General features: G+C 42.3%; 1 protein-coding gene across 1 annotated transcript in view; it reads right to left on the bottom strand.

Annotated features, from left to right (window-relative positions):
• SLC16A2 (solute carrier family 16 member 2) overlaps positions 1–21,061 on the bottom strand; it is a 135,834-nt gene that overhangs the window by 79,198 nt on the left and 35,575 nt on the right. The window lies entirely within an intron of this gene.

The following is a 21,061-nucleotide window of genomic DNA, read 5'->3' as shown; positions in this document are numbered from 1 at the left end:
CTTTTTGAAGATGACAATGTTCTAAAATTCATTGTTGTGATGGTTACACAATCCTGTGAATATACTAAATACCAATGGATTGTATACTTAAGATGTGTTATTTGTATGGCATATGAATTTTATCTCAGTAAAACTGATATTTTTTTAAAAGCTTAATAGAATAGCAGCTGATCTTTGAGTCCTGAAGGATAATTAAGTAATCACAAAGTAGAGAAAGGATTTCAAGAAGATGGAACAGCATGAACAATGGTTTGGATGCTTGAAATATGAATGACATGAAGGTAAATGGAGAAGGTACGTGTGGGTGATTTATGTAGATGTTGGGTGGAAGAATATGAGCTTGGGAACTTGAATAACGTGCTCAGGAGTTTGGAACTAATCTTACCAAGTAAATGGAGATCCAAGATTTGTATCTGGGCTGGGAACTGACAAAGTCAGATTTCCACTTTATGGAGCATGCCCTGACAATAGTCAGTCTGTAGAATATATGAGAGGAGGCAGGAATACCAGTTAGGCTTTTGTAAACTGTGTAGACTGCAAAAGTTATCACTGGGAGCTTTCTCAATTGTCTTCTCTGAGTTGCCTCCCCCAGGGCCTGCCCTGAGCCTTGTTCCCACAGGGTCTCACTATACTAAGATTTTATTTTTGGAAAATTAAATATGCACAATTTTCAAGCTCCAAAAGAATTACTCAGAGGTGGCATCTCTGTTTCTGACAGATACTTTGGTGCCAGTCCTAGGAGCCCACTAGGTAAATAGCAAACCAACTCTAGAGGTGGCCACGAAGTCTGCAGTATGGGTCTTAACCTGTCTTCTGCATGCCCCACCCCAACCCTGCACACTTAGGATATTCTCTGTTTTAGAAGCTTCTTTCAACCCACAGCCCTAGACTCCAGTTAGCTCTACCACTAAGCTGCTCTGTGGCCTAAGTCAAGTCCTTTATTCTTCTAGATCTTTGTTTCTCTATCTACATCACAAAGGATTCTGACAATATGTTCTTTAACGTATGGGCACAGGAGGAGCAGAGACAGAGATAGACAGGAAAATAGATAAGAGGGGTAAACCGTTAAAGGGCCTTAAACCTCTCTCTCTGGCTGAGAGCTCACTGGGTATACAGTGACCTAGTTCAGCCTGGGAAGGGTGGGGACTGTCCCTAAGCCAAACATGCTACCCTCAATCTGGCATCCGCCCCTTGGGAGGATTCCACTTTCAAATTCAAAATGTACTTCACGTTTTCCAATGTTCTAAGTGTCTCCAAATCAGGGAAAGCATTTTGTTTTGGGTAAGATAGGAACCTATAAGAAGCATACCCTTCATTAACCACCTCCACTGAACAATGGCAAGCACACCAAAAGAACCTTGGCATTCAAGCTTAGCTTACTTGTGGTGAGGATCCTTGCCCTCATCCCACTAGCCCATCTGGATTCCTGACCATACTTCACAGAGGCCTTACAACTGGGGAGAAACAACCCAGAGAAGAAGGTCTACCACTCTACAAAGCAACCACAGTTTGAGAGACTAGGATGGCAGTGTCACAGAAACAGGGGAGCCAGGTTTGAAAGCAGCAAGTTGGGAGCATGGACTCATTCCCTGGGGCATGTAAACAGCTGATGGGAGCTTAGTGACCACCTATTCCAGTAGCCCCTAACTGAGACTGGTAGAAGGTAGTAAAGAGGGAATGGAAGGGAGGAGAGAAATCATTGAATGAATCCAAAACCCTCAAAGAAATTCTAGATTGACCCAAGATAAGGTGACATGTAGCATATGCTCACTAAAGTGTGAAATTTCTTTCCCTTTGCCTGTAACAGTCATTATCTTTACTGGTCAGAAGTTCTGAGGGGCAGTTATGACTTAGGCTAATAAGATGAGGAAATAAGTTATCATGTAAGCAATATATTTATAGGTTAAAAAATCTTGCAAAATATATGGCCCAGGAGGGGAAATATTTTTAAGGGTGAAAAATTTGGGAACAGTAAATAAAGGCTTCCCAGGGCACTAGTGGTAAAGAACCTGCCTGCCAATATAGGAGACATAAGAGATATGGGTTTGATCCCTGGCTTGGGAAGATCCCCTGGAGGAGGACATGGAAACCTATTCCAGTATTCTTCCCTGGAGAATTTCATGGACAGAGGAGCCTGGTAGGCTAAAGTCCATGGGGTTGCAAAACAGTCAGATACAACTTAGGGACTAAACAACATCAGTTCAGTTCAGTTCAGTCACTCAGTTGCGTCCAACTCTCTGCAACCCCATGAATCGCAGCACACCAGGCCTCCCTGTCCATCACCAACTCCCGGAGTTCACTCAGACTCACGTCCATCGAGTCCGTGATGCCATCCAGCCATCTCATCCTCGGTCGTCCCCTTCTCCTCCTGCCCCCAATCCCTCCCAGCTTCAGAGTCTCTTCCAATGAGTCAACTCTTCGCATGAGGTGGCCAAAGTACTGGAGTTTCAGCTTTAGCATCATTCCTTCCAAAGAAATCCCAGGGCTGATCTCCTTCAGAATGGACTGGTTGGATCTCCTTGCAGTCCAAGGGACTCTCAAGAGTCTTCTCCAACACCACACTTCAAAAGCATCAATTCTTTGGCGCTCAGCCTTCTTCACAGTCCAACTCTCACATCCATACATGACCACTGGAAAAACCATAGCCTTGAATAGACAGACCTTAGTCGGCAAAGTAATGTCTCTGCTTTTGAATATGCTGTCTAGGTTGGTCAAAACTTTTCTTCCAAGGAGTAAGCGTCTTTTAATTTCATGGCTGCAGTCACCATCTGCAGTGATTTTGGAGCCCCCCAAAATAAAGTCTGACACTGTTTCCACTGTTTCCCCATCTATTTCCCATGAAGTGATGGGACCAGATGCCATGATCTTCGTTTTCTGAATGTTGAGCTTTAAGCCAACTTTTTCACTCTCCTCTTTCACTTTCATCAAGAGGCTTTTTAGTTCCTCTTCACTTTCTGCCATAAGAGTGGTGTCATCTGCATATCTAAGGTTATTGATATTTGTCCCGGCAATCTTGATTCCAGCTTGTGTTTCTTCCAGTCCAGCGTTTCTCATGATGTACTCTGCATAGAAGTTAAATAAGCAGGGTGACAATATACAGCCTTGACACATTCCTTTTCCTATTTGGAACCAGTCTGTCATTCCATGTCCAGTTCTAACTGTTGCTTCCTGACCTGCATACAGATTTCTCAAGAGGCAGGTCAGGTGGTCTGGTATTCCCATCTCTTTCAGAATTTTCCACAGTTTATTGTGATCCACACAGTCAAAGGCGTTGGCATAGTCAATGAAACAGAGATAGATGTTTTTCTGTAACTCTCTTGCTTTTCCGATGATCCAGCAGATGTTGCCAATTTGATCTCTGGTTCCTCTGCCTTTTCTAAAACCAGCTTGAACATAGTGGAATCCAAACATTTAATTTTATTCATGAGGAAACTGAGACCCAAGGAAGAGAAGTAACTTGTCTAAAGTCACATAGTGAGTAGACCTGCCAGATGCGGAGCCCAGATCTAACCACCAGCCAGCACCGTTTCCTCTCCTCCACTTCAAGACTACCTATCCCTCCACAACAAAGTAGGTACTCAGGAAAGGTTTGTTGAATTGAACAAAACCCATCAGTTTTTCCAGGAAAAGCATCTGGCTTGATTGGTTCCCTGGTCATTAAGTTACCTGGATTGGCAGAATTGGGCCAAGAAAGTAGAGCCTGGGCTAAATACTCTAGGGAGAGTATTAATAAGTACACAATAAGTATTGTATATTATTACAAAGCCATGGACTTCTGAACCATGCTAGACCTATGGCAACCATAACTTCGATCAGGATATCATGATTTCAACCCAAATGATATATATCAGAATTCCCAGACCCCTCTTACCAGGTGATATTTTTTTAAATTTATTTTTTATTGATGGATAATTGCTTTACAGAATTTTGTTGTTTTCTGTCAAACCTCAACATGAATCAGCCAGTTCAGTTCAGTCACTCAGGTGTGTCTGACTCTTTGTCTCCCCGTGGACTGCAGCATGCCAGGCCTTCCTGCCCATCACCAACTCCCAGAGTTGACTCAAAGTCATCTCCATTGAGTTGGTGATGCCATCCAACCTTCTCATCCTTTGTCGTCCCCTTCTCCTCCTGCCTTCAGTCTTTCCCAGCATCAGGGTCTTTTCAAACGAGTCAGTTCTTCGCATCAGGTAGCCACAGTATTGGAGTTTCAGCTTCAGCATCAGTCCTTCAAATGAATATTCAGGACTGATTTCCTTTAGGATGGACTGGTTGGATCTCCTTGCTATCCCAGGGACTCTCCAGAGTCTTCTCTAACACTACAGTTCAAAAGCTTCAGTTCTTTGCCACTCAACTTTCTTATAGTCCAGCTCTCACATCCATACATGACTACTGGAAAAACCATAGGTTTGACTAGATGGACCTTTGTTGGCAAAGTAATATCTCTGCTTTTTAATATACTGTCTAGGTTGGTCATAATTTTCTTCCAAGGAGCAAGTGAATCAGCTATAGGTATACATGTATCTCCTCCCTTTTGAACCTCCTTCCCATCTCCCTCCCCATCTCACCCCTCTAGGTTGATACAGAGCCCCTGTTTGAGTTCCCTGAACCATACAGCAAATGCCCATTGGCTATCTATTTCACATATGGTAAGGTCTGTCTAGTCAAGGCTATGGTTTTTCCAGTGGTCATGTATGGATGTGAGAGTTGGACTATGAAGAAAGCTGAGAGACGACGAATTGATGCTTTTGAACTGTGGTGTTAGAGAAGACTCTTGAAAGTCCCTTGAACTACAAGGAGATCCAACCAGTCCATTCTGAAGGAGATCAGTCCTGGGTGTTCATTGGAAGGACTGATGCTTTGGCCACCGCGAAGAGTTGACTCATTGGAAAAGACCCTGATGCTGGGAGGGATTGGGGGCAGGAGGAGAAGGGGACGACAGAGGATGAGATGGCTGGATGGCATCACTGACTTGATGGACGTGAGTCTGAGTGAACTCTGGGAGTTGGTGATGGACAGGGAGGCCTGGCGTGCTGTGATTCATGGGGTTGCAGAGAGTCGGACACGACTGAGCAACTGAACTGAACTGAATGTAAGTTTCCATGTTACTCTCTCCATACATCTCACCCTCTCCTCCCCTCTCCTCATGTCCATAAGTCTATTCTCTATGTCTGTTTCTCCATTGCTGCCCTGTAAATAAATTCTTCAGAACCATTTTTCTAGAGCCTTTGGAGTGGGAGCAAGGTGATGTTTTATTGTGCCTTCAGTGTCATTGAACCAGTGCTCAGAGTGGCTGTAAGTGGGTTGGAGCTTGGTCAAGCAACTCAGGGAAGGGCAACTTTGTTTTCACCAGGCTCAGTGGGCCAATTTCTTGGTGTTGAGGATAGGCACAAAGAAATAATAGTCCTAGGAGCAGCATGGGTCTGCAACAAATCTCAGATAAAATACATTCAAGTGAGAGGAATGGCATGAAGGGAATCAGAGAAGTGCTGCTGTTGCCTGAGTAGCTGTTTGGCTTTTGTAGCTCTTTAGAGGCAGGTCTAGAAGAAGCTCATAAAGACAAAGAAAGTAAAAAGTTCACACCAGCCCCCAAGCACCAAGGCTTTTGAAGCATTGGTGAGAGAGTATGGAGTCTGAATCCACCGCCCATCCGGACTCCTGGAACCCTGGGGCGTGGGATGGAGTCTGTATCCTTCTTCTTAGGTTTCCCTCAATGGCGTTGCCTGCTGGGTTTGCAGTTCTCCTGGTTCCCTTCTCATTTCTCCTTGGAGGTGGTATTGACCAGCCCTCTCCCACCAGATAAGGACATCATGTTCTTCCTGATCTAGGAGAGCAAAGCAATCCTCATTCCCTGGGGTCTGGGAGGGCCGGAGAGGGAAGTTCTAATGTTTGTAAGCAGATCAGTCAGTCTCCTGGGCAGCCCCAGGGGCTCCTCGTCCAGATAGCCTCCACCACCTCCTGTTTAGTCCCCTCCTCATCATCCCCCTCCCCTACAGCCTCTAGACTGCTTTGTTCATTGCCCAGAAACTTGCAGTTAGCCAAGAACAATGCATCCCACCTCCCTGGAATTGTCACTCCAGCATGGGGGTTGGCTGAGGAAGAAAAGTGCACTATGCTCCTCACTAGGCCTCTCTCCAACTCTCTCCAGCCCTTTCCTGCCTGCCAGTGGGGACTGTTCTGGTGCACAAACACTGTCTCCAACCTACAGGATGGGCTGAGCACCACCCCCAGCCTCCCTGGAAGCCTAGCATAGCAAAAAATACTTAAATAGCTGGTTTGAGTGGCCTCAAGGCCGAGGGGAAGAATCTGAAGGGTAAGCAAGGGCAGCAAGAACCTGGAGGGCTGCAGTTGCTGATGAGTCAGTGCTTTTTAAAGGGTTCTGTTCCTGCCTTTCTCTGTAGTAATTCATTCTCAGGAACACATGCAGAGACTCCAGAGTCCAGGGCAAAGTTTTTGTGCTTGGATTCCCCATTCCAGGCTGCCCCTTCTCACACTGTGACAAAATCTTCTCAAGTCACACTCTCCTGGACTGAGAGTTATTCTTGGTTTTAAAATAGTCCCATGAGGCCATTTTAAATTTTGTTAAGGAAATATAAACTTAAATAAAATAAGAATGAAATAAAAGTATGGCAGTTTCCTTGGGGATTCCTAGAAGGAAGACATGAGATAGATCTCATATTCCATTCTAGTAATAGTTCTATTAACAGATGCACACCATGTGATCTCTCTCGGAACCCCTTTCCTGAAACAACAGCTGTTTGCTGGCCATGGGCCAGCCCAACCCTGAAGGCCAGGTTCCTCTATGTTGCCATATTCTCTAGCTCAGTAACAGAGCAATAGGTCTGAAACTGATTATTTTAGGATTGTGTCCCCTCTCCCACTTATGGACTTCTAGTCTCTCCTAACTGAAGATCCTAGCCTTTGTCTAGGCCAGTGCCTTTAAAAAGAAATTAATTCTGTCCTTTTTTGGTATTATTATTAGTTTGCTTTAGTAAACACATAATATTTACAAAAGTTTTGGCTCTCATTCCCAGCCCACCCCAGACAACTTCCTGTATAAAAAGTTTTAATTTTTTAATTAAAATTCTTCCTACATGGATGGGTTTTCAGAAACCCATTCCTCATACTTGGGGAAGTGCTACTGTAGGGTCAACAATGTATAATAACATCAAAAGGATGTAAAATATCAACAACAACATTAACTGCCAAAAATAGCATTGAGGACAAAAGAAAAACACAAATGCAACATTTGCCAAGTCAGTTTCTGCTAAACACATTTTGAACATGGAAGTCATCAGTTAAAATGTACTTGTAAATGACTTATACATACATATTCATAACAGCTTTATTTGTAATAGTCTGAAACTAGAAATAACCTAAACATATGTCAATAAGTGATAAGTGTTATACCCATACAGTAGAATGCTACTTAGCAATAAAAAGAAACAAAATGTTGATATACACATTATTTTGAATCTCAAAATAATTACACTTAGTGAAAGAATTTCTAAGACAAAAGAGCACATACTGTATGCGTCCATTTATACAAAATTCTAAAAACTGCCAACTAATCTACAGTGACAGAAGACAGACCAGTGGTTGCCTGGGGATGGTGATGGAAGGAAAGATGTACTGCACAAGGGCATGAAGAAACTTTTGGGAGTGATATGTTCATTATCTAGACTATTGCAATGAATTCATGGGTACATTTATTGGATAAAATTTACCAAATTATAAACTTTAAACATATACAGTTTATTGTACATCAATTATAGCTTCATATCCTATTAAAAAGTAATTAGATACAGAGCACAGAGTCGGACATGACTGAAGCGACTTAGTAGTAGTAGTAGTAGATACAGAGCAAAAAAGTTTATTGTAGCAGATGCTGCTGGGCTCACTCAATATCCATTTTAATTCTCTATTTCTGTCACTACTACAAAAGCTACAAAAGCTAATTGCTTATGTTTCCAGACTCCAAGCTAAAAGTTATAAAGTTAAAAATCTTTTTAAATCCATGGAATCTCTTTTAGTTTCCAATTGCAATTTTACAGTGAAGCACATTGTATAAATCATACAAAAGCAGGGCTGCATTAGTGTGATGGGGGTTTTTGTCAGGATACTGGAAACTCCACTCAATCTTTTCTCATTTACTTTTTCCTCATCCATACTGTCCCTCTGCTGTAGTCCCTGAGGGGTTCTGAATAACCTCTGGAGTTATATAGATCTCGTCTTTCTCAGGCTAGCTACTGTCTTACTATCTGTCCTAAAAGATGATGGAGCCTAGTCTCTTCATTTGATAGATAGGGAAATTGAGCCATGAAGAGGTGAAGGGACCTGCACATGGTCTCACAAGACAGAAGCAGACGCTGGTGGCCCAAATGTTTTGGGAGTCCTAAGACAGATCCCTGTGTTGAGCCTGTGGGTGGTATTTCTGAAGGGCTTTTATTTTCATGGGATTTTCTTTTAGTTTCTTTACAGGTGTCTTGAACCCCTAATGAATTCCTGCTCCCCTAGTCCTAAGCGCAGCTACTTCTCTGTCTCCTGATCAGTCCTATAAAACCTTCCCCCTCCTTTCTGGAGAAGACCTTTCTCCATGGATATTCAGCAGGTTTAACAGCAAAGTTGTGACATGCTCAGACAAGAACACTAAACTGTAATCAAAAACTCTGGGTGAAACACTAGCAGTCAGAAGTCTCCCCAGGAAACTTGTACCTCAGTACAAGTGCCACTTTAAATGAAGAGAACCTCAAGCCTCAAAGTAGCCATGGAACCAGAAAACACAAACAACCTTGATTCCCAGTTGTTCTCTGGATGCCTGTAAGGGGCTCCACCCAAACTCAGAGGGGCAGCTCCAGACTCCCCAGTATTCAAAGATACTGGGTTAACAGAGGTGGGGTTTCCACCGTTAGGGAGAAGAAGAGACAGAAAGAGGGAGTCCAGGGGGAACAGCAGCTATGAAAGCAGCTGGCATGGCCTAGGCTGAAGGGCTCATGAAGACACACTCCACTGAGGGTAGTGGAGAGTGAAGGCCACTGCAGGGCACAGGCTTAGATTTAGAGAAATCAGGAGCTTGGGGCAAAGCACCTGGCCTCTCCATATGGGGCTGGAGATGGGATTAAGGCTGAATCTTTCCTAGGAGGAATTGGAAGTGATTAAGTTTTGAATCTCTGGGGTGGTTTCTGGCAACATAAAGCTAAGAGCTAGAATGTTTTTCAACTTTGTAATTTCTTTAATTTGGTAATGATACCAGAGCTGCAGACCCTCTGTTCCATATATCTGTATGTCATTTAGTGGTAGATCCAACCCAGGCCAAGGAACAAGGTAAAGAAGATTGTAACTACAAAAAGAGCCTTCTTGCAAAAGTAGGTCACCATGTGTGTTGCCTAGCACTGTGTGTGAGGGAACCGCCAAGCAAAGCTGGAAACAAGCTGCATGGAGGGGATGTCTCTTCCCACCCTACCCCACCCTTCTCACACATACACTGCACACGCTCATTTACCAACACATTGCTGTCCTTTAGAAGAACTTGAACACCATGATTTGGATAAGAAAAGACTGAGAAAAGAGAGAAAAAGTGGTAGTCACAAAAAATAAGAGCTGAGGCCCAGGAAGGGAAGGTCATAGAGAGAGTAAGGATTTGTTCAAGGTGACATGGTTTGTTAGTGGCAAATTTGGAGATAGACTTCCCTGACTCCCAATCCAAAAAGGAGATCAAGATGGAATGAATGTTTCTTAGGCAATACAATAGCTAGACTAAAGAAAGAGCTTCCTATGAAATCTTGCCATTTGTGACAAGATGAATGGACCTTGATGGCATTATACTAAGTAAAGTAAGTCAGGGGGAAAAGATAAATACTATAAGTCAGAGGGGAAAAGATAAATACTATATGATCTCACTTGTATACAGAGTCTAAAAATAAAACAAAAAGCCAACCAAACAAAAAACCCCAGAGCTTGTGGATATAGAGAACAGATGGGTGGTTACCTGAGGCAGGGGGTTGAGGTGGAGGAAGAGGGTCAAAAGGTATACATTTCCAATTAAAAATGAATAAATCTTGGGGATGTAATGAACAGCATGGTGACAATAGTTAATAATACTATATTGCAAACTAACACAACATTGTAAAGCAATTCAGTTCAGTTCAGTCACTCAGTCGTGTCCGACTCTTTGAGACCCCATGAACCGCAGCACGCCAGGCCTCCCTGTCCATCATCAACTCCTGGAGTCCACCCAAACCCATATCCATTGAGTCAGTGATGCCATCTAACCATCTCATCCTCTGTTGTTCCCTTCTCCTCCTGTCCTCAATCTTTCCCAGCATCAGGGTCTTTTCAAATGAGTCAGCTCTTCGCATCAGGTGGCCAAAGTATTGGAGTTTCAGCTTCAACATCACTCCTTCCAATGAACATCCAGGACTGATCTCCTTTAGGATGGACTGGTTGGATTTCCTTGCAGTCCAAGGGACTCTCAAGAGTCTTCTCCAATACCACAGTTCAAAAGCATCAGCTCTTTGACACTCAGCTTTCTTTATAGTCCAACTCTCACATCCATACATGACCACTGGAAAAACCACAGCCTTAACTAGATGGACCTTTGTTGGCAAAGTAATGTCTCTGCTTTTGAATATGCTGTCTAGGTTGGTCAGAATTTTCCTTCCAAGGAGTAAGCGTCTTTTAATTTCATGACTGCAATCACCATCTGCAGTGATTTTGAAGCCCAGAAAAATAAAGTCAGCCACTGTTTCCCCATCTATTTCCCATGAAGTGATGGGACCAGAGGCCATGATCTTAGTTTTCTGAATGTTAAGCTTTAAGCCAACTTTTGCACTCTCCTCTTTCACTTTCATCAAGAGGCTTTTTAGTTCCTCTTCACTTTCTGCCGTAAGGGTGGTGCCATCTGCATATCTGAGGTTATTGACATTTCTCCCGGCAATCTTGATTCCAGCTTGTGCTTCCTCCAGCCCAGTGTTTCTCATGATGTACTCTGCATATAAGTTAAATAAGCAGGGTGACAATATACAGCCTTGACATACTCCTTTTCCTATTTGGAACCAGTCTGTTGTTCCATGTCCAGTTCTAACTGTTGCTTCCTGACCTGCATACAGATTTCTCAGAAGGCAGGTCAGGTGGTCTGGTATTCCCATCTCTTTAAGAATTTTCCACAGTTTATTGTAATTGTAAAGCAATTATATTGCAATAAAAATACTATATTGCACACTTAAAAGTAGGAGAGTGGAATTTGAAATTTCTCATAATAATAAAAATTTTGTAACATTTGGTGATGGATGTTAACTGGACTTATTGTGGTGATCATTTTGTAATATATATAAATATTGAATCATCAGTACACCTGTACATCATTATAGTACTACTATAATGTTTTATCAATTATACCTCAATAAAAAAGATGTTACTCCATAAGAAGTCATATAAGATACTGAGTTAGGAAACCTGAAAAAAACATATCTTATTCATATAAGATACTGATTTGGAGTGAAGCAAGACAACACAAAGTTTCTCTAATCTCTAGGGATTCTTCCTCAAAGTTTAGAAAAGTGCTGACTATTTTCTAAGGGTGTCCCATGTCTTCTCACCACAAAGGACTCTGGCTAAAGATCCAAACTCCAGGTCAAATCATTTGATTTCACATTGCCCAGAACCTGTATTATTCTGGAGTTCCAAGGATCAGACAATAAAATAGGATTAAATGTTCAAGGATTTACTAAGGGAAATGAGAGCATGGCCTTTCACTTTTCACTTTCATGCATTGGAGAAGGAAATGGCAACCCACTCCAGTGTTCTTGCCTGGAGAATCCCAGGGACGGGGGACTCTGGTGGGCATCCGTCTATGGGGTTGCACAGAGTCGGACACGACTGATGTGACTTAGCAGCAGCAGCATGAGAGCATGGAGAAGGGGGACTGGGAAGGTTAAGAGAGCCATGAGAATGTAATCTAAGTCTGACCCTGAACAAAAGGGAAAGGTAGAGAAGTTTGGGTAGAGGTGTCCCAGTCTGCTCTACACTCTAAGGAAGGTTTGAAAAAGCCATCAGGGATTTATGTGACTGATGTCAGTAGGCAGAGGAGTTCTGTGTTTCTCATGAATGGGTCTACCTTAGTATCTGTGCCATGTAGTGGGCACCTTAGCACAAATGCTGGGGTGGGTTTCAGAGCACAGCAATCACTTAAGCTCCTTGTTGTCAGAGGTCATCAAGGTACATTCTCTCGAGTACCAAAGAACTCTATCTTTATCTTCAGTAGAATATACCCCTTCTTTGCCCATATCCATAGGGCAACTGGAAACTTGAGTCTCTAGAGAGAAAGAACAGAAGAGGACCAGGGACCAGAGAGCCTCTCCCTGGAACAATTAAGTCAGACCACCTTGAGCCATGGGTTCTTTTCTTCCATGGACCTGCCCTCTGTCGTGCCCATGCTAGTTGTCGATCAAAGCCATTCAGTTCTAGCAGCCCTTCCAAGTACCCTGAATGTATAGACTGTTTCTTGTTCCAGTGAAGTGAAAGTGAAGTTGCTCAGTCGTGTCCAACTCTTTGCAACCCCATGGACTGTAGCGTACCAGGCTCCTCGGTCCATGGGATTTTCCAGGCAAGAGTACTGGAGTGGGTTGGCATTTCCTTCTCCAGGGGATCTTCCCAACCCAGGGATCGAACCCAGGTCTCCCGCATTGTAGGCAGACACTTTCCCGTCTGAGCTACCAGGGAAGCCAAGCACACTCTTGTACTTTCTTTCTCCAGCTTCTTAATCACCTGGGCCTGGAGAACACAAAGCAAACAAAGAATGGCCAGGGAGGTGGGGTGAAAGTTGGAGAGAATGCCACAAACAACTGTTTTCTTCCAACAGTGGGTGTTATTATAGGGATCAAGCCAACATTTTGCTGACTGCCCCCCACCCCCGCCCAATAAACCTAACCTCTATTAGTCAATACATCTGTACTAACAGACAATTAGTATACCTGCTTAGTGGATGAGAAAACTGAGGATACATGTAAGCCACTTGTATACAGTCACACAATTCTAAGTGGCAGAGACCCTAAACTTATAATGGACCAAAACCTTGGTGGGTGGGGACCCAAATTTTGTCCTTCAGTGACTTTTCCCTCTTTCAGAACCACTGGAGGCCACCACTAATCTGCATTTTCTTTCTGGTAACTGCCATGCCTTCAACTCAGCTCCAGCCACTGGGGTAGCTATTGCCTCAGTGTCTCTTTCCCAGACTACCTTTCAGCTTCTAGACTTGATAGGAGGCAGGAAACGTCCTGGATTAAGATCAGGGTCAGAGCTCAGTTATAGGTAGAGACCGAAGTGGAGGTCTGGAACTGGCTTGAGGGGATCCAGGCAGGACTTTGGTGAGACAGGGATTGGAGCTTAGCTGGGCTTTCCAGGCACCCTAGTCTACCCACTGCTTACTGGCATGAACAGAATAAACTATTCCCCTACAACAATGCAACTTCCCTGGTGGCTCAGACGGTAAATGTGTCTGCCTACAATGCGAGAGACCTGGGTTCAATCTCTGGGTTGGGAAGATCCCCTGGAGAAGGAAATGCCAACCCACTCCAGTACTCTTGCCTGGGAAATCCCATGGATGGAGAAGCCTGGTATGCTACAGTCCATGGGGTCCCAAAGAGTTGGACACGACTGAGCAACTTCACTTTCACTACAACACTAGTCCAAAGGGATTTCTTTATTGTGCTAGCTTTGATTTTACATTTTAAAAGCCCACAGAATACCAGCCCAGGAGATTTAACAAGCACATTCTTGGGCACTGAGTCATTGGTGGTAGGAGGTAGAGGAAGAAGCAGAAATCTGACCAAGTCTTTTGTTGTAGTCAAAGACTACAGCATAGCAAAGTGTCTATGTTGCCAAACAATTATTGATATTCCCTTCCAGCCTGATTATTTAAAGATAGGTATATAGAGTATGTTGAAGAGGATGTTCTTTTTATTCAGTATCACTAATGTTTCATTTTACTAGTAGAATAGTTCAATAAATTTTACTTTTCTGAAGAAAGGAAAGACTACTTGGTGATGTGGGAAAACATATATATATATATATATCCCTCATTCCTGGGTAGGTTAAGCTTACACACAACTATGGGCCCAGAGCCAGCAAGAGAGCAAGCAGAGATGAACAGACATCAGAATTCCCAGTGCCCAGTGTCTCTCTTCTCCGTCCTCTGTGCTAACTCTCCCTAAAGTTCTGGTGCATAGGAGGTAGGCTCTGTGTGAGAACTGCAAGTAGATGAGGTAGAAGCTGAAGGATGTTCTAGATAGCATGAGTCCTTTGGAGGGAGCCAGAGAAGAAACGTTCCTTATATGAGAGGGTTCCAAGAAAAGTCAGAAACTGGCGCAAATTGTTTGTGGGCTTCTCATTGGAGGTAGGCAGTCTCTTCATAAGCATTTGTGATAGGTAAAGAAAGAGTAAGAAAGCTGGAAGTAAAAGACTTCTGATCTAGCATGAGGGGAAAGGTAATGACAAGGGGGTCAGTGGGGCTTAGGACAGTATCAGTGATTCTGAATCTCAGACTTTTAGAATCCTAGGCTCTCTATATTTCAGGGTTCAGGGTCTTATTGAGGTGCAGGGTGACCCAGAATCAATGGAGCAGAGGCTGGGAAGCCCGATTTGTTGGGAGTCTGTCCTTCAAGCCTCACAGATATAAGGTTTGCTTTCTGTAGAGCAAGTTTGTTTGTTTGTTTGTTTTTTCAAATCTTGACTGCACATTAGAATCACCTAGAGAACTTTTAAAAATGTTGCCCCTCCACCCCCACTCAGAGATATTGATTCAGTTGGCCTGGGATAGGGCAAGCCCATCAGCACTTTTTGGAAGATCCCCAAGGGTTTCCCTGGTGACTCAGATAGTAAAGAATCTGCCTGCAGTGCAGGAGACCTGGGTTCAATTCCTGGGTTGGGAAGATTCCCTGGAGGAGGAAATGGCCACCCACTCCAGTATTCTTGCCTGGAGAATCCCATGGACAGAGGAGCCTGGCAGACTACAGTCCATGGGGACACAAAGAGTCGGACACAACTGAGCAACTAAGCACAAGGGATTTTGATAGGCAACTTGGATTGAGAACCATTGCTCTGGAAGAAGTCCATAGTCTCAGTATGATGCCAGCTTAGATAACAGGTCAAGTGACTTGGAGTTGGTAGAGACAGAGAGGGAAGAAGTAGCAAGAGATGGATGCTGTATAAAACACACACTGGCCTATATGAGCCAGGAGACCTAGGTTGAGGACTTGTTTCTGCCACTGCTTTACTGTGTGACCTTGGTCAAGTTCCTGTCTCTTTCTGTGCCCTTATATCTCCACCAGTAAAACAAAGGAGTTGGATTTCATGGCCTCTAAGTGTTCTTCCAACTTCTTCAACATTCTAGGAATTTACCAGGCAGGAGAAGGGAGTGGGACATGCTTTGCTGCTGCTGTGTACTCAAGGCTTGACCTGTAGGGGATGCAAAATAGCACTGCTAACCCAGCCTGTGGGAAAGGTTGGTCTCAGGGACCTGCCTATCTAGAGCTCAAATTGAAAGGAATCAAAAGTATTCTCCTTAATCGTGAGCCCACTAGGTAGTGGCAGTGACTAAGTGCAGGCTCCTTTGATAGCATCACATACATATTTATTAACAGTATTTGCAGCAATAGTAGTAGTAGTGATAATGATCTTAATTTGATATCTACATTTCCATCTCATGACAGCACAAGTGTATCTACAGTAGCATCCTAAAGAGCTTAAACCACTTCAACTGCATTTTCTTCTTCATTCTTATTAACTCCTCACTGGGAAGATGAAGGCCCAGGGAACTGAGGTAGAAATAAGTGTATGTAGTAACTCCTATTTCAAGTCACTGTTTTCCAAGCTCAAATGTGGCCAAGACTCTCAGCCCACACACTGGATGCTAAGAATGGCTTGCTGCCCAGTTGGGAAAGGAGTAAAGTGTCTTCTTCCACCTCCAATTCAACTCATAACTTCTCTTCTCTGTACTTCCTTTCCCAACCAGTAGGGCACTACTAGACTCCTGGCAGTTTCTTCATCCATTTCCTGCCTCTCCCCTGTAGCCCTAATCATGAACTACAACTACAGAACACAATCCATTCAATAACAATTTCACCATGTAACAATCACAACTCAGAAGTAAGTCAATTACTTAGACTGGAAGCTTCCTGGGAAAGAGATCTTGCTTTCTTTCTCCTCAGTCCCTTACAGCTTAACACAGAACTGAGCAGTCACTGCATACCTTTCACAAGAGGCCAGTTGGCTCATCTGATAAAGTTGCCAGGGCTAATCAATCAAGGATTGTAAAAGCCCAGTGCAGTAGCCAGATATTCATGGATTTTGTGAGTATATATTTTCCCTGATGGCTCAGATGGTAAAGCGTCTGCCTGCAATGCAGGAGACCCGGGTTCGATCCCTGGGTCGGGAAGATCCCTTGGTGAAGGAAAGGGGAACCCACTCCAGTACTCTTTCCTGAAAAATTCCATGGACAGGTATGCTACAGTCCATGGGGTTGCAAAGAGTTGGACACAACTGAGTGAATTCACTTCATTTTGGAATACAGATCCAAAGCCTTGGCTTGCCACTGCAGGCTCTTCTTGTCCCTCTTTCACATAGTACACTCCTACAGCACACAGTATACTCCTACCTGTGCCATAGAACTACTCCTGCCTGCTCCTCACATGGCTTTCATGCCCCGGTGCCTCCTCTTCAGGTTCATTCTCCCTTGACTCAGGTCCTCTATACCAGCAGTAGAATGTAGGAGGAGCAACACTCCACCTCCTTCACCACCCCTCACCTTACCTGGGTCCACTCTGCCTGGAATGGCCTTACTCTTATCAAGGTTAGTACTACCCATTCCTTTTTCATTGCTTCCTCCTCATCATCACAATTCTTCCCTATTCTCCCAGCCAGAAGAACTTCTAAATTCCCAGAGGCCCTTTGCTCCTCTCTCTCATGGCCCTTAGCATTTTCTATTTTACTTTATAATTAACCCCTCAATAACACTAAGATAGCTCACTTGTTGCGTGACCTTTCAAGTCACTTAACCTCTCAAGCTTTAGTTACTCATCTGTAAAATGGAGATAACAATCTTTGCTCTAACCACCTCCCAGATTAAATGAGATATAATATGTGAAAATATAGTACATAATCATAATGATAATGTTTATTACCTATCATTATATGTGCAAGGCACTATTCAAAGTACTTCATATGTATATCAATTCACTTAAACCAAGCAACCCTATGTAAAACTTATAATTATTATCCTGATTTTGAGGAAACTGAGACACATAGAGAGATAAAGTAATCTGCACAAGGACACACAATTAGTCAATTGTAGAACTAGATTTGAATCTAGGCAGTCTAGCTTTTGAGTGCTCATGTATGACTTAGTAATACAACTCCAATGCAGGCAACAAGATATTAATTTATATATATACACACAGATGCATACATACATATATATTCTTATGAATTTTAATGTTAAGTGTGATGTAATAGGAAAAGAAATAGAAATTTAGAAATTCAGAGAATAGATTGATATGATTTAAATCTGTTGAATAAAGCATCATGGAATATATAGTGAATTAAGCTATATCATGAAAGATGAATTAGAGCAAGAAGAGTATCATAAGATTAGTGTTTAGTGTAGTCAAAAGCCCAGAGGCAGAAGTATGTCTGGGGTACAGGGATGAAAACAGTGAGGACATCAAGTTGGCTGGAGTTGGGGCATAATGGAAGCCAGACAGTGAAAGGACAGATGAACAGTAAAACAAATGGCCTATAAAAAAATAAACATGACCTGCTGAACAAGAGCTATGTGGGGTTTAGATGTAGCTCTCTCTGGACCAATGAAATCAAATTTACATATGCATGAGGATGGTCAAGGATGAGATATGTAAGTGGATTCAAAAAAAGGTGAGTCAAAGTGAAAGGTATACTGCAACAAAGATAAATGACGGTTAATCTACTTGGAATAAAAAGAAACCTGCACAGTTATAGAATGAAGGAGCTATGGCTTAATAGAGACCTATGAGAGATAGTTAGGAGTTTTAGACAATGACAAGTTTAACAGGTATCAAAGTTGTGATGTTCCATCTTATTGGAAATCTTGAGCTGAGTTGTCCAAAATGTACTGATCAGAACAAAGGAGGAGATAGTTATTCTTTCTTCTGCTCTGAGCAGACTATCACCTGGAGGGATGCTGGGGTTCCAGGGCCCCACACACAAAGAGCAACTAGAATGTGTCTAGAGGAGAGTAGACTGAGGACAATTGAAATTATATGAGCATCAGTGAAAGAAGACCTGTGTATATTTGTATATCTATGTGTGTACAAAATATATATGTATTATACATACCGATATATGTATATGCCACATTTGTGTCATGATGCAAAACATATATATAATCTATATTTTAAATATACATTTGATATTTACATATACCTTAAACAAATTTAACAAAACAGTAATTATTCCTACTCTTTGTAACAAACTAACATTTTCTAATGTATCGTATTTTTTTAAATGTAGAATGTTACCTACTAAATTAATTTCATGACCCACTAATGGGGTATAATGCACACTTTGAAAAACAGTGTACTAGATAAATCTAGAGGGTCCCACATGCTATAGGCCCCTACCCTTCTGTGTTGCTCATTTCTTGCCTCCTAATCCAAAATGGTACCTGAATTATGGGCATGTCACTGCTTTTCTTTTCTAGAGTAGGAGCTATAAGACTGCCTGCATTAGGACAAAAAGGCTTGCCCCTCTCCAGTCTAGTTCTCAAATCCACTCTATTGAGAGCAGGGTGGTAATGCTTCAGGAAAGAGAGCTGACTGGCAGTTAGAAAAGTAGTGGAAACTGGGTGGCCCAGCCTCAATGCATGTCCAGTTGGGGTGGGAGTGCCTAGGGGGCTTACCAATTCCATTCTGGTCATTTTACCATGATCCAAGGGGGTTCCAGGACCAATCTGCTGCTAGTCATTTAGCTCAAACTGTGCTCAAACAGTAGACAAAGGCATTGACTTTTCCTTTCTTCATATAGAGGGCATCCTTGGACCCTTTTGCTAACTATGGGCTCCTCCAAGCCTTTTAATAATGGTACATCCCTTCTCCTTCTGAGAGAGCATGACATACTTGAATCCAGCTTCATTTCCCCTTATTTATAACACCAGGGAAGCTAAATACACCAAAAACATTTGATCGGTGTGACACATTTAAACTGTCACATTCTCCAATGAAACATTTGTCCCATGGCAGGTGGAGGACCCCCCAGGGAGATGATATGTCAATGCAAATCGGTATATCACTATGAGAAATTCCCCCTCATACACATTCACACTTTTCCTTTATAATCCCTTTCTGAGCTACTGGGCCTTGAGGATTCAGAGTTTTCCTTGCTTCATAGCTTATCCCCTCATCACTAACCAACAACCTTCCATGTCAATTCATAGCCAAGCCTACCAAGGTCTAGCCATATGACATGGTCATTTCTTCCTTGCCTGGAATAAAACATTGAAAATAACCTCAGAGATATCATTGGTAAACTGCATTTAAAGCCTGAATAATCTCATAAAGTCATAGCATGAACAGCAGAACTGGAACATACCTCAAATATTATGTTGCCTAAATCTGATGTTTGATCATGAAGCCTAACTGTAAATATGAGGGAAAGTGGGAGGTATGAGTGCTCAACTTTTCAATTTATTGATTACACTTTTTAGGCTATATACATACTTTGTCCAATGAATGTTTTTTTTGCCTTTCCTCGAAAGCTGCCTCTACCTCCCCTCTGAAACTCACCATATACTCACATACCCACTGCCTAACCCCACTGCCAGCCTTACTTATCACACTCGAAGAATATACACAACGTTCTTGATTTCAGACTATACTACAAAGCTACCATCATCAAGACAGTATGGTACAAGCACAAAAACAGAAATATAGACTAATGGAACAAGATAGAAAGCCCAGAGATGAACCCACACGCCTACAGACACCTTATCTTTGACAAAGGAGGCAACGATAAACAATGGAGAAAAGACAGCCTCTTCAATAAGCAGTTTGGGAACACTGGACAGCTATATGTACAAGAGTGAAATTAGAACACTTCCTAACACCATACATAAAAATAAACTCAAAATGGATTAAAGACCTAAATGTAAAATAAGAAACTATAAAACTTAGAGGAAAACATAGGCAGAATACTCTTTGACATAAATTGCACCAAGATCTTTTATGACCCACCTCCAAGAGTAGCAGAAATAAAAACAAAAATAAACATATGGGGCATAATTAAATTTAAAAGGTTTTGTACAACAAAGTAAACTAAAAAAAAAAGGTGAGAAGACAATCCTCATAATGAGAGAAAATAATAGCAAATGAAACAACTGACAAAGGATTAATCTCCAAAATACATAAGCAGCTCATGTAACTCAATACCAGAAAAACAAACAACCCAATAAAAAAGTGGGCAGAAGACCTAAATAGACATTTTTCCAAAGAAGTCATACAGATGTCTAATAAACACATGAAAAGATGCTCAACGTCACTCATTATTAGAGAAATGCAAATCAAAACTACAATGAGGTATCACCTCTCACCAGTCAGAATGGCCATCATCAAAAAATCCACAGACAATAAATGCTGGAGAGAGTGTAGAGAAAAGGGAACCCTCTTGCACTGTTGGTAGGAATGTAAATTGATATAGCTACTATGGAGAACAGTATCGAGATGCCTTAAAAAACTAGGAATAAAACTACCATATGACCAACAATCCCACTACTGGGCATATACTCTGAGGAAACCATAATTGAAAAAGACCCAAGTATCTGAATGCTCATTGCAGCTCATTTACAATAGCTAGGAAGGACATGGAAGCAATCTAGATGTCCATCGACAAATAAATGGAAAGAAGCTGTGGTACATGTATACAATTGAATATTACTCAGCCCTAAAAAGGAATGCATTTGAGTCAGTTCTAATGTGGTGGATAAAACTGGAGCCTATTATGCAGAATCAAGTAAGTCAGAAAAACAAATATCATATAGTAA

This window comes from Ovis canadensis, chromosome X (assembly GCF_042477335.2).
Source record: "Ovis canadensis isolate MfBH-ARS-UI-01 breed Bighorn chromosome X, ARS-UI_OviCan_v2, whole genome shotgun sequence".
Lineage (NCBI taxonomy): Eukaryota > Metazoa > Chordata > Mammalia > Artiodactyla > Bovidae > Ovis > Ovis canadensis.
The sequence above is the reverse complement of the archived record's forward strand: the minus strand, read 5'-3'. Positions and strand labels throughout refer to the sequence as shown.